The sequence below is a fragment of the Pinus tabuliformis genome, chromosome 6 (assembly GCF_031772625.1).
Source record: "Pinus tabuliformis cultivar Carrire ecotype Pingquan chromosome 6, CPIR1, whole genome shotgun sequence".
Taxonomy (NCBI): domain Eukaryota; kingdom Viridiplantae; phylum Streptophyta; class Pinopsida; order Pinales; family Pinaceae; genus Pinus; species Pinus tabuliformis.
In genome coordinates this window covers 294541388-294553191 of record NC_142292.1, presented here as the reverse complement: position 1 = coordinate 294553191, position 11804 = coordinate 294541388, and the positions used below count along the sequence as shown (strand labels likewise).

Here is an 11804-nt window from a genome sequence, read left to right as displayed (position 1 = left end):
CAAGAAGATGGAGGTAGATTGGAAGGAAGGAGTTCCGCACAGTGCCCTGCTGGGACAGTGGAAGGACCTCCTTTTCATCCTACAGAAATTTGTAACCTGCGAGGGAAGGTACTCCTGCACTTTTGTATATCATTTTATAATGTTGCAGCATTTCGAAGCCACCTGGCACATCCGGTGGAGGATGAATTTCCCCTATTTTTTTCTTAAGAGCTTGGAAAGAATGGCCAAAGGTGTGCGGGATGAACAGACAGACCAGGCCGACATGAAGTTATATCACCACGACCTGATAAATGTTTTGGTCCAGAAACAACTAGAAGTTAAAGGCATGACTTGGGAGGCGCTGTTAAAACAACTACATAAAAAGGTAGCTGTTGGAAAGGAGACAGAGAACCTCACCAGCATAAGCAAGGGCTTGAGTAAGTATGTAAAGGGGAGTCCTTCTTGCACCAATGCAAAAAGGAAACAACTGGAAAAATCAAAAGAAGGAAGGGCCCCATCTCCAAATAAGAAAACAGCGAGTGCACCTGTTGAAGGGACTCCTTCTACACCACCAGTATAGGCACAGACCCTCGAAAAAGACAACCTGTCAGTCCTTGCGGACGTAGCAAAATTTGCAGAGGTCGATGATGACACTTCGTTGGCAGATTTCATTAAAAGGCCTCGGAAAAATAATAAAGAATCTGATGCAGGCAAAGAACCACAGTCCCCATAGGGCGTTGAATCCCCTCCTATACTAGTACAAGAAGAAGAACCGCAATAATAAGAAACAGAAGAAGAAGTAGAAGAAGAAGAAGCAGAAGAAGAAGAAGCAGGAGAAGAAGAACCAGAAGAAGAAAAACCAGAGGGAGAAGAATTTCCTGATGTAACCATGAGGGATATTGAGGTCCCTAAGGAAGACACAACCCCTGTCGAGACAGAAAAAGAAAAAGATTTGGTAACTCCTGCTGCTTGGGTAGTTGAACTAGAGCTTCAAGTGTAGAACCTAGAATAGCTCATAGCTAAGGCGCAAGAGGATAAAGAATAGAGTAGAGAAGAATTAACTGCGAAGATTCAGAAAAAGAAAAGAGAAGTTAAAGTTTGGAAGTACCGAGCTACGCAATGTTTTAAATGACTTCAAAAGGTGACAAAGAAACTAAATAACATCATAAAGAAGAAGTCTCAAACATTGCAGGCTGATGTCAGTATGCCAGAGCAGGATTGAGCTGGAATGCTCAAAGTTTTGAAGTTTTTTTGCAAAGGTAAAGAGTTGTGTGAGGACACACAACAGTTTAGGGATGGGAGGATGTTAGCCCCCTAATTTCCTCTCCTTTTACCATTTTCCCCTTCCTAAATCATAACCATTTACCGCTCTTTTACCTCTCTTATACACCCTCATCTTGCACCAGTCCAAGAACGGTGACATATTTCGTATAAACTTTATTTTTCATATTTTTAACTTAACTTAGCATTAATTAATCATTTATTACATGATTTCTTACTTTTAATCACTCTTTGTAACTTATCGATATCTCCAATGTTGTTTGGTAGTTAGAGTACTTACCATGACCACTGATCCTAGTGCAAGATTGGATCTTGCACCGTTGCCAACACAACAAATCCTTGTAGCATATCTGAACCTCCTTGATCACCACCTCGTTTTGAGCAGCTTCAACCACGAAAGCAAGATCGATCTAAAGGCAGCCGAGATCAAAACTGTGAAGAACGAAAGCTGGAGATTGGATATGGCCAGTTTTGTTAACTGTCTAATTTTAAAGGCCAAGAAGCTAAATTCTGTGGTTGGTTATGTAATCAGTTGAAAGATCTATTTTGGCCCTTGTCCAAAGATCTATATAATGTAGAATGTAAATAGGACTAAGTGAGAGTTTTTTTTGTATAGAACAGAGACACAGCCAGAGAGGCGATATCATGTTGTTGTATTTTGTTATCGCTCGAATCTGGGTTGGACGATGTATTCATGCATGTACTTGCCTCAGTGAATTAATAAAAGGGAGCTCCACCTCATGTTTTATAAATCGCATTTCTGTATTTGAGCTGATGAATTGATTGAATTACTGAGCAACGTTTTTATTTAAAATGGAAACACGCTGGTTGGCTAGGGCCCAGCCAATCTAGCACGTTTACCCTATTTCTTGTTTCCTGTAATTTGTGTTTATATTGTCAAGTGTGATTTAGTTTCAAGCACATGCATTCCTGTCCGAGTGAAAGCAGATCCGTTGTGTGAAGTAGCTAAATTTCCTTTCCTGTACTTGATTTTCGATTGGTTTTCCCCGCCTGGTCCAAGCAAGAGAAATAAACCTGCACCAGTGCACGTTGGTGTGATATTTCCTTTTCTGCAGTTCTGTTTGGTTGGTTTTCCTCACCTGGTCCAAGCAGGAGAAATGAACCTGCACCAATGCACGTTGGTGTGATGTAGCAAGCCTTCTTAGTCACTTCCTGCAATCTTCTTTCTTTCATTAAATGCTTATGATAGAATAAATGTATATGGATTGTTTCTTTATTCCTGCACTCCGTTAAGATAAAAAACATTCACTTTTTATGTGTGCAATTTGATTTAACATTATAATCGCACTTGCAATAATTAAGCACTCATTTTAAAGAATTAAATGCTAAGTGCAAGAAGCTCTGATCTGGTGCAAGAACTAGTTTCTTGCCATGGGATTTGAGTGCTTTGAACCTGGAAAAGTTCAAGCCCTTGTAGGAAGAAAAACGCCTTTAGTAAAGAGACCATTTATACCTTTTGCATAAATCTTTGTTCCTGCACTAGTGCAAGCAGACTGCGATAGTGCAGGACAAAATAGTGTAAGAAGGAAATATCTAAAGGAGCGGGTTTAAGGGCCTATCTGATGAGACTGCTAAGTGTCTTTGCTAAAGAAGAACACACACTCAATAGTTAAACAATAGTTAGCTAGAGTGATTGCCCCTTTATTTTTAATTCCCTCTTGCAAATGCATTATTCTTTGTTCCAGTCTTAGATTATTTTGATGGTTCAAGATGCCTTAAACTCTCTTTTTAGTTTGATTCTGCAATCTTTAATTTAAAGAAAGTAGGGATTTATATTAAAAAAATTCATACCATCTCTTGCATTTCCTGTGCTTCATCTCTAAGTTTATGAATCCCCCGGGTTGACAAATTAAGTGTTGATGAGTTTTCTTAAGTGTAATTCCTGCCCCCAACAACTACTAAGTTGAAATTTCGGGAGAAACTATACTCATTCTACACATCCACAAGCTATTTAATTTAGTAATGAAGCAAGACTTCCCTAAGCCTTAGACGCAAGCTTTATTGTGCCTATATTTAACAGAGGGGATAAAACCACTCCCTCTAATTATAGGACCATTATGATTAGCCACACTTTATCCAAGTTTTATGAGATTATTCTTAAAAATAAGATTAGCCTTTAGTTTGAAATCCATGGTAAAATAGCTAAAGTACAAGCTAGGTTTAAGATATATCATTCAACTGTCGACCATCTTGTTATTGTTAGGATAATTGCAGACTAATGCCACAATAATAAAATTTATATCTTTTGTTCTTTTGTTGACTTTAGAAAATATTTTTACATTGTTCATAGGACAAAGTTATGGAATAGGGTAGAAGAGATAATGGTTGCTCTCGAGTCTCAAGTTGAGAGTTGCTATGATAAGGTTGTACAATAATGTTATTGCCAAGATTAGGACCTATGAGGGTTGGTGGGAAGGAATTAAATGCAATATTGGAGGCAAGCAAGGCTGTCCCTTATCCCCTATGCTTTTTTGCATATACATTGATAAGCTAGAAGAGTGTTTGGAATATCCAGGTTGCCTTGGCCCCACGGTATGGTCATAACTCTTCTCCTTTATGCTAACAATATTGTTCTTTTGGAAAGGAGCCATTATGATAGAATCCCCCAATACTTTTTCTCCAAGATGGGTATGACTGTTAATACTAAGAAAACTAAATTTATGATAATTAAATAAAAAAGGGTCACCTATGATACCTTCATTTGTGACAATGCCTCCTTGAAAGAAGTTCCTTCATACAAATATCTGGGAATTGACATCCATTATAAGCTCAACTGGAATTATAACATTGAGAAAAGGATAAATGGAGGTTGGAAAGCTTATTATGGGCTTGAAAAAAATTGTAAGTCAACTGATCATTGGATTTAGGATAAAAGAAAAAGCTCCTCTTTGAGACTCTCATCACTCTTGTTATTTTATATGGATGTAAGGCTTGGGTTTGCGGTATATCCAGAGAGTCATGGAGGAAGATTGAACAGATCCAAGAGAAATTTATAACCTACAAATTTAACATTAAAGGAAATACTCACTAACCTATCCTCTTGATTGAAACAAGATTCTCCCCATTGAAAGCATGGCTATGAATAAGAACGACTTTCCCCCATTGAAAGCATGGCTATGAATAGTTATCTTATGTACAAGAAGGATTTATACAACATGGATGCCAAGAGGTTTCCTAAAATTTCTTCTAACTATAACAAAAGCTCCCACTATTGGCTCAAGCAAGGGTGGCATAAGGATGCTCAATCTTCCGTTGGGGAATAAAGGAGGAGATAATGTAACAACATTATATTAGAATAAAAATAATATTACTTCTAAATTTAAGGAGAATCTGCGGGGACATAAAAATTACAGGGAAACGAAAAATATTATAAGGAGGTGATCAACTTCAATCTTGAAAACCAAAATTATCTTTTTGTCTTGACCAGTGTTAAAAATAAAATAAACATTTCCAAGACAAGACTAATTCTCAAGAGCTTCATAGTGACACCAACATCTAAAATGAACATTGCCAAGACAAGAACTAATTCTCAAGAGCTTCATAGTGACACTAATATCTGTCAATTCCCAAGAAACCATGGGATGTAAGAGTCTCTTAGGGGGTTAGAGATGAAAGTTAATTCCTTTTAAACTGTCCATAAAAATATTTGTCACATTTCTAAACAAAACTATGGTGATTTGATCTCTTAGATGTTGAAGAATTCCAATTAATCTCTTACTTTCTTTATATATATATATATATATATATATATATATATATATATATATATATATATATATATATATATATATATATATATATATATATATATAGATATATATATATTCTCTAAGTAAGTCTAAAATCCATTACCTTAACTAAATAATACAAGGAGGCTCTGGCCTCTACAGTTCCTAGCCAGAGTTCATGGCATATTGCAGTACAAACAAAATGAGGACTGCCCAGAGATGGGAAACCAGTCCAAACCGTAATAAGTTTGCTGCCCTCGTAGGGGAAACCAACATATAAGAATATGACGATGTTTGCATGAAAGCGTTTTCAAAATTAATTGTTATCTTTAAAAATCAAAATGAAACCTGGAACCTAGAACCATATGACGCGTGGAGCCTGGAGCTTGATGACGTGTGTAGTGGTAATTGTCATTTGCTGCGGTTAGTTGCTCTTCGACGATGAAACATCTGTATTCGTCGATGTCCTCCTCATCTTCCTGCATCTGACCCGTGTCTTCTTGCATTTGACGTGCCTGAATATGCTCTGCGGTGGAAGGCTCGCCTTGAGTTGTATCTACCTCGCCTTGTGTAGTATCCCTATTCTGATGGTCGCCCTGATAATGGGTCGATTCAGAGTGCTTTGGTAGGTGAATTGGGCTAAATGAGGAGTTGGCTGTGAACTGGAAGGGGAAGCTATGGCAGAAGGACAGGAATGTGGGGATAGGGGACGAACAACTTGAGTGCGGCCTCTGCGGCTTCTGCCACTGTGCGTATCAGGATATTGGCTTGAGATGGGAGTTGATGAAGGGGAAGAAGAATCAGAGACCAGGGAAGGCGAGGAGCGTTGCAGTCTCCCTCTACTGCTACCTCTTCGGCTGCGCATTCTCTGGCGCAGTCTCGGCATGATGCCTCGGGGAGGAGGGGCTTGCCTGAATGAGGTCTGCTCTGTGCGGAGATTGGGGGCGGAAGGCTCAGTGGGCTCGGAGGCAAGAATGAAATTGCAGAGTAGGCTGTGAGAGTGATGGATGCTCGTTCCAAAATCAATGCAGCATAGGAGATTGCAACGCCTACCTGTTGCAGTGCGTATGCTAGGCTTCACAACATCTAGAGGGAAATTGTAGTTCAAAGGCAGAGGAGCTAAAACAAAGGAGGTGGGCAGATTATTACCTGAGGCCTCCATGGTGCAAAGCCGAGGTGGGATGACACTGTTGAATTGGTTTGAGTGCCACATTGAATGGCAATTACGCTGGTTGTAAGACAGATTAACTGCTATCTGTGCGGGCTTACAGGTGGCTTTGTGGCCGTGCCACTTTCCTATTTGTCCCCTTTGCCGTCTTGTCAATCGTTGTATACACCTGCATCCATGATATATATATATATATATTAAGGTAAGAGATTCATTGGAATTCTTATTAAGGTAAGAGGTTAATTGGAATTCTTTAACATCTAAGAGACCAAATCACCATAGTTTTGTTTAGCAATGTGACAAATATTTTGATGGACAATTTAAAAGGAATTAATTTTCATCTCCAACCCTCTAAAAGATTCTTACATCCACCTAAAAAAATTAAATTAACATAAATATGCATTAAATTTGGATCTATCATACATTGATTTTTTTAAGCTTAAATGATGTAAAATTAAATAATTTAAAAATTTAGACAAAAAAATAATTTCTATAAATATTTAATATATCTCAACTTAAGATGAATCTAAATTAATTATCACTACTCATTTTTAATTTGAATAAAACAACTTATTAAATTTTAGATTTTAATTTATAAATTTCATTTAAATGAAAAAATTAATTTAATTTATTTTACCTATCTTAACATTACAAAGTCTTCATGTAGATGTTATTTCCAATAACACTTAATGGTCTAAATTTCTTGATTTCTAAATGATTTAGAATTAAATAATTTAAGATTACGAAATTTGATCTCTATATATTTCAATTTAATGGGAATCTTAATTGATTATTCGACTAACTTTTACTTTTAATTTTGATAAAATAATTGATTGATTTTTAATTTCTAAATTTTATTTGTCAAACACTCGTCACACTAAAGTTTAGTTAACAATTTGTTAACAAGTTTCCACACTGAAGGCTTTCTGTTCCATCCAAAACCAGGGTTTCATAATTCACCAACTTGAAGTTCTGCCGTATGGCAGCATAAGACTGCAATTTGTTCATGTTTTGTTGTGATTTTTACGGCTAGATGGTTGCACTCGGAAAGAGAAGGTGATGAGATTCCGTTATAGTTGCGCGTAATATGTTATTTATGGCCTTTGACCTATAAATGTTTGGAAGAAATTCAGAGAGTTTCTATTAGCGAGGTTAGTTTTCATTTTTCATTTGAAATTAATATTAATTGATGTTATTTAATTAAAATTTAATATTATTAAATTTAATATTTAAAAAAAATATATGAAATATATATGATAATATATATTGTTTTTATAAAGATATTTGGAGAATTGTGTGTTGTCTTTATCAATAATAATTTATTGACTGTTGAAATATTTATGATAAGAAAATGAAACCTTAACCCAAGAGCATTTAAGTTATCAAAATCAGTGGGATTGGGACACACCAACCTTTTTAGTATGACTCGATTTTGTCCACAGATTTTAGATCTGTAAATCATGGAGTGCTTTAACAATATACCCCATTTTTATCTATTCTACACCATGAGCAAATATACAATATAAATATTATAATAATTATTTAATTGATATTTTCTAATATTTGAGAAAATTAATTGTTATCCTTTTTACTTAGATTAATTAATTTTGATAAAAATAATATATTGAATTAATATAAAATGTATTATTATAATTTCCACAATTAATAGATTAAACTCAAAAATTTTGATAAAAATAATATATTGAGTTAATATAAGTAATTGCCTAGACAGTCAAAAGTGGTTGGAATCCGGGCAAAGAGATTTTAAAAAATCTTGTAGAGGTAGTGTTTGAATCATGTTTTTGATTGTGGAAATAGATTAACCACCATCAAAAACTTCTAAGACACTTAAAATTATGAATTTTAACAATTTTTACTTGGATTTAGAAAAATCCTTCCAGGAGAAAATATAACTGAAATTTGAAAACATACTTATTAGACTACAATAAAATTAAATTTTATCTTAAATATTATATTTTAAAACATATTTTCCCAACTTAAATGGTAATTATTGTGATTAATTATCAAAATATATAAAAAAAAACATATACTTAAGTAACATGTTCAAATCCAGCAAAAACCTATAGAAAATAAAATAAAGTGAACAAGTGAGTAACATAACCTTCTTCAAAAAGGTCTAAGGGGTAACCTAGATAACTTATTGAGATTATTTAAGTTCAAAATCTGCAACTACTCTAACCTCGATTCCACTCAGTTATTTGACTCTTATATCTCTATCGAATTTATCAGTCAATCTCTCAAATCAAATAATAAATTAATATTATTTTATTTTATCCTGATCAATCAACAAAATGGACATATTACAGGTCATTATTATCAAATTGAACCAATATCCTAATATCCCATTCCATCGACGAATCTATCCTATGACAGCTCAGGATTATCCACATTGAACCAATAGTTGCAACGCCTGCATATTCGTCAAGCATATCCTTCCCATCTATTATCCGACCAAAGAAAACGAACCAATATCAATTTCAATCCATTGAAAAAACAATCATATCAGACAGATAATCGTTCATCAGATCCTTCCCTTCTATTATGACTGAAGAAAATGAAAAAAATATTCAATCATGGTTGATCAGACATCCTTCCCATCCATTATTTGACTGAAGAAAAAATGAAAAATTATTCAATTTCACTCTATTGACAAAAAATGATCATCTGACTGCAAGTCATTATCATAAAATTGAGCCATAATTTCTCTTTAGCGAAACTAAATAACAGAGCTGATCATATTCTTCCAATTCATTACCTGCAACCCGATTTATTATATGAAGGTAAATGTCTCCAGGGAATAAGGCCCAGGCAACGATCAAGACTCTTATTCTGCCTTGCCCTGTCGCAGAAATGAAGTTGGAATCGTGTAGTGCGCAAGGAATTCAATATATTGATATCACTGTGTAAAGTGGCAATGATTCCGACATTTATTGCTCTTAGTCTCAGACATATATACAAATATATAATATATATGATAAGAACTTGACAGCTTGATTACAGTATTACGTCTCCTGGGCACAAGGAATTAAAATATAAGAAGAGGCATTAAAAATATATTTTCTAAACTATAGAGCACAGCATTCTAATGTTGCCTCCGATGCATTTCCACAATTACCATATCACCCACCGTTACCATTATTGCAATTGAAATTAGATCCAGTCGAATCTGCTAAAATCTTTGGGGATCAATGGCGCCTATGAATAGTTCCAGAGAGACGTTTCAGCATATATTGATCCATTTCCTTCATAAAAATTATCAGCAGCATAAGTATTACCGTGCAACTCTTGTTCAAGTAACCATGGAGGCGCTACCAGTAGAGCTTCAGCCATATCAGCCAAAAAATTCGGCAGGTCGAACAGAATGTCATCGTCTATGATCATCGACTCGTTCTCCGAAAGAAAACTTGAAATCCAGGCCGAATTAGACGCGCAAGCTGATGCTGCTTTTTTTTCAATAATGCCGGACTCCGCATGAATTGCTTCATTGTTTGTGACCGCAGGGTCGAGGGATGTATCCGCGTTATGATGTTCTTCGGAAGGCGTCTGAAACGTGGCGGCGGCGGCGGCGGCCGCCTCCTGGATGTCCCTGGTGGACAATGTGGCGGGGCGAGGCAACGAAGCAGCGAGGTGGGGGAAATTGAGGAACGCCGACTTTCCCTTTATAGTTAGAGCCGCCACGTCGTGGGCTCGAGCCGCCATTTCGGGCGAGGTGAACGTCCCCAGCCAAATTCTGGACTTCTTCTTGGGCTCACGAATCTCAGAGACCCATTTCCCCCAAGTGCGCATTCTCACGCCTCTGTAAACAGGGTGACGGTTTCCTTTAACCCTCGGCCTCCGCTGCTTGTCTTCATTACACACGGCGGGCTTCCCTTCGCCAGGCTCGTCTGCATTATTAATCTTCGCTGCACAACGCTTATCCGACCTGTTCTGCATCAATGTTGGTGCAGAATTCGACCCACCAATGGTAGTGGTGGAATTGATTGTAGGCGAGCGATATATACGATTGAGCAGCAGTAGATGAATACGAAGTTGTGTCCAACCAAGAACCAGTAGACCACCAACTGCACAACGACTGGCTGCTGTTCATTCAAGTGACAGAAGGCCGAACTGAGACGATGTCAATTCCAGTTGTCCAATATAAACCGTTGGATAGCCAACCAGCTGTCATTCGGTTTTTATTTATTGTTTATTTATATAGATATACTTATACTTATGGCGTATCATAAAAGTAGCTGCAGATTTTATGGGACAGATTAATTCAATTTTTAACATTATATCTGAGATAGAGGAGGGTATCTATGAAAAACTGAAAAAACAATGTTCATGCAGCGTTAAAGTACAACTTTTCAAGGATCTCAGGGCAGAGAAAATACAACTGGCGAAATGGAAAATAAATTTGTAGAAAGTGTTTATACATATACATATTCCAAATCAATAATTAAAATAGATAATTATTGTTGTTATTAAATTATATAAATAATTTTTAAATTATTAAAAAAAAAAAGAGTAGGTGAGAATCTTGAATTTTGGTAGTTGGTAATATTATATTGAATTTCAATAAATTAAATTATTTTTAATTTAATTAGTTTAGTTATAGAAATTAAATGGTTGGTAAAAATCAATAGACAATATGACATAATAAATATTAAAACATTTTACATTATTATTATCCAGTTTTAAGGTCATGGTCAACCTAGACATCACATTAGTGTTTGAGACCTCTTTATTTGTGGGACATTGGACATAAATTATTAATACTTTATCAATATTAAAAAAATCATAAAAATTCACTAAATTAAAATGTTATTGCAAATTATTATTATTATTTGAAAAATAATCATGGTATGACTTGAACAATATATATTGAAAAACATATAACAAGATTCTCAATCATACAGATTCACTTTCCACCTGTAAATAGGTTTTGCTACAATACCATGGACCAATATCATAGCTTATTAATATCATGTGCCCAAAAACTCAATATATATATATATATATATATATATAATTTTGTTTTGTTTTATTACTTAAAAAAAGAAGAGATAATTAATTTTCAATTATTAAAAATATTTTATAAAAATTAAATCTCTACTATTTATCTATTAATGGTTGATAATTGAATTAAAATTTAAAAACTTTATTCTAAAATAAATACTTTTATCATATTAACAAATATTAAAAATAATTTATGAAGATTAAATCTTTAAAAATTATCTATTAATTATTGATAATTAAATTAAAATTTTATAATTTTTATTTTAAAATAAACCATTTTATTTAATTAATAAATATTAAAAAAATATTATGAAAAAAATATAAAAAATGGTTAAAAATTTAGTTGTTTTGGAAAATAATAATAATGATGTGAATAGCCAACCAAAAAGAAAAAAAAAAAAAATATTTTTTAAATGAAATTAAGTGTTAGAGTTCAATTGTAACTATTTGTTTTCATATATGATAGAGAGTTGTTAGTCACGGAGAAAGTACGTGCAATCGTGGAAAAGAAAAAAGCAAAGTTAATGACAAGTACTGTTCCAAAATAGAGAGGGTAAGATATCGATCGTGGTGAGAACGTTTGTCCAAATCAAATGTATTTTTTATAT

General features: G+C 34.6%; 1 pseudogene; it reads right to left on the bottom strand.

Moving 5' to 3' along the window:
* Positions 1-9149: 9149 nt before the first annotated feature.
* Positions 9150-10329, bottom strand: LOC149258490 (ethylene-responsive transcription factor ERF024 pseudogene; annotated as a pseudogene).
* Positions 10330-11804: the final 1475 nt, after the last annotated feature.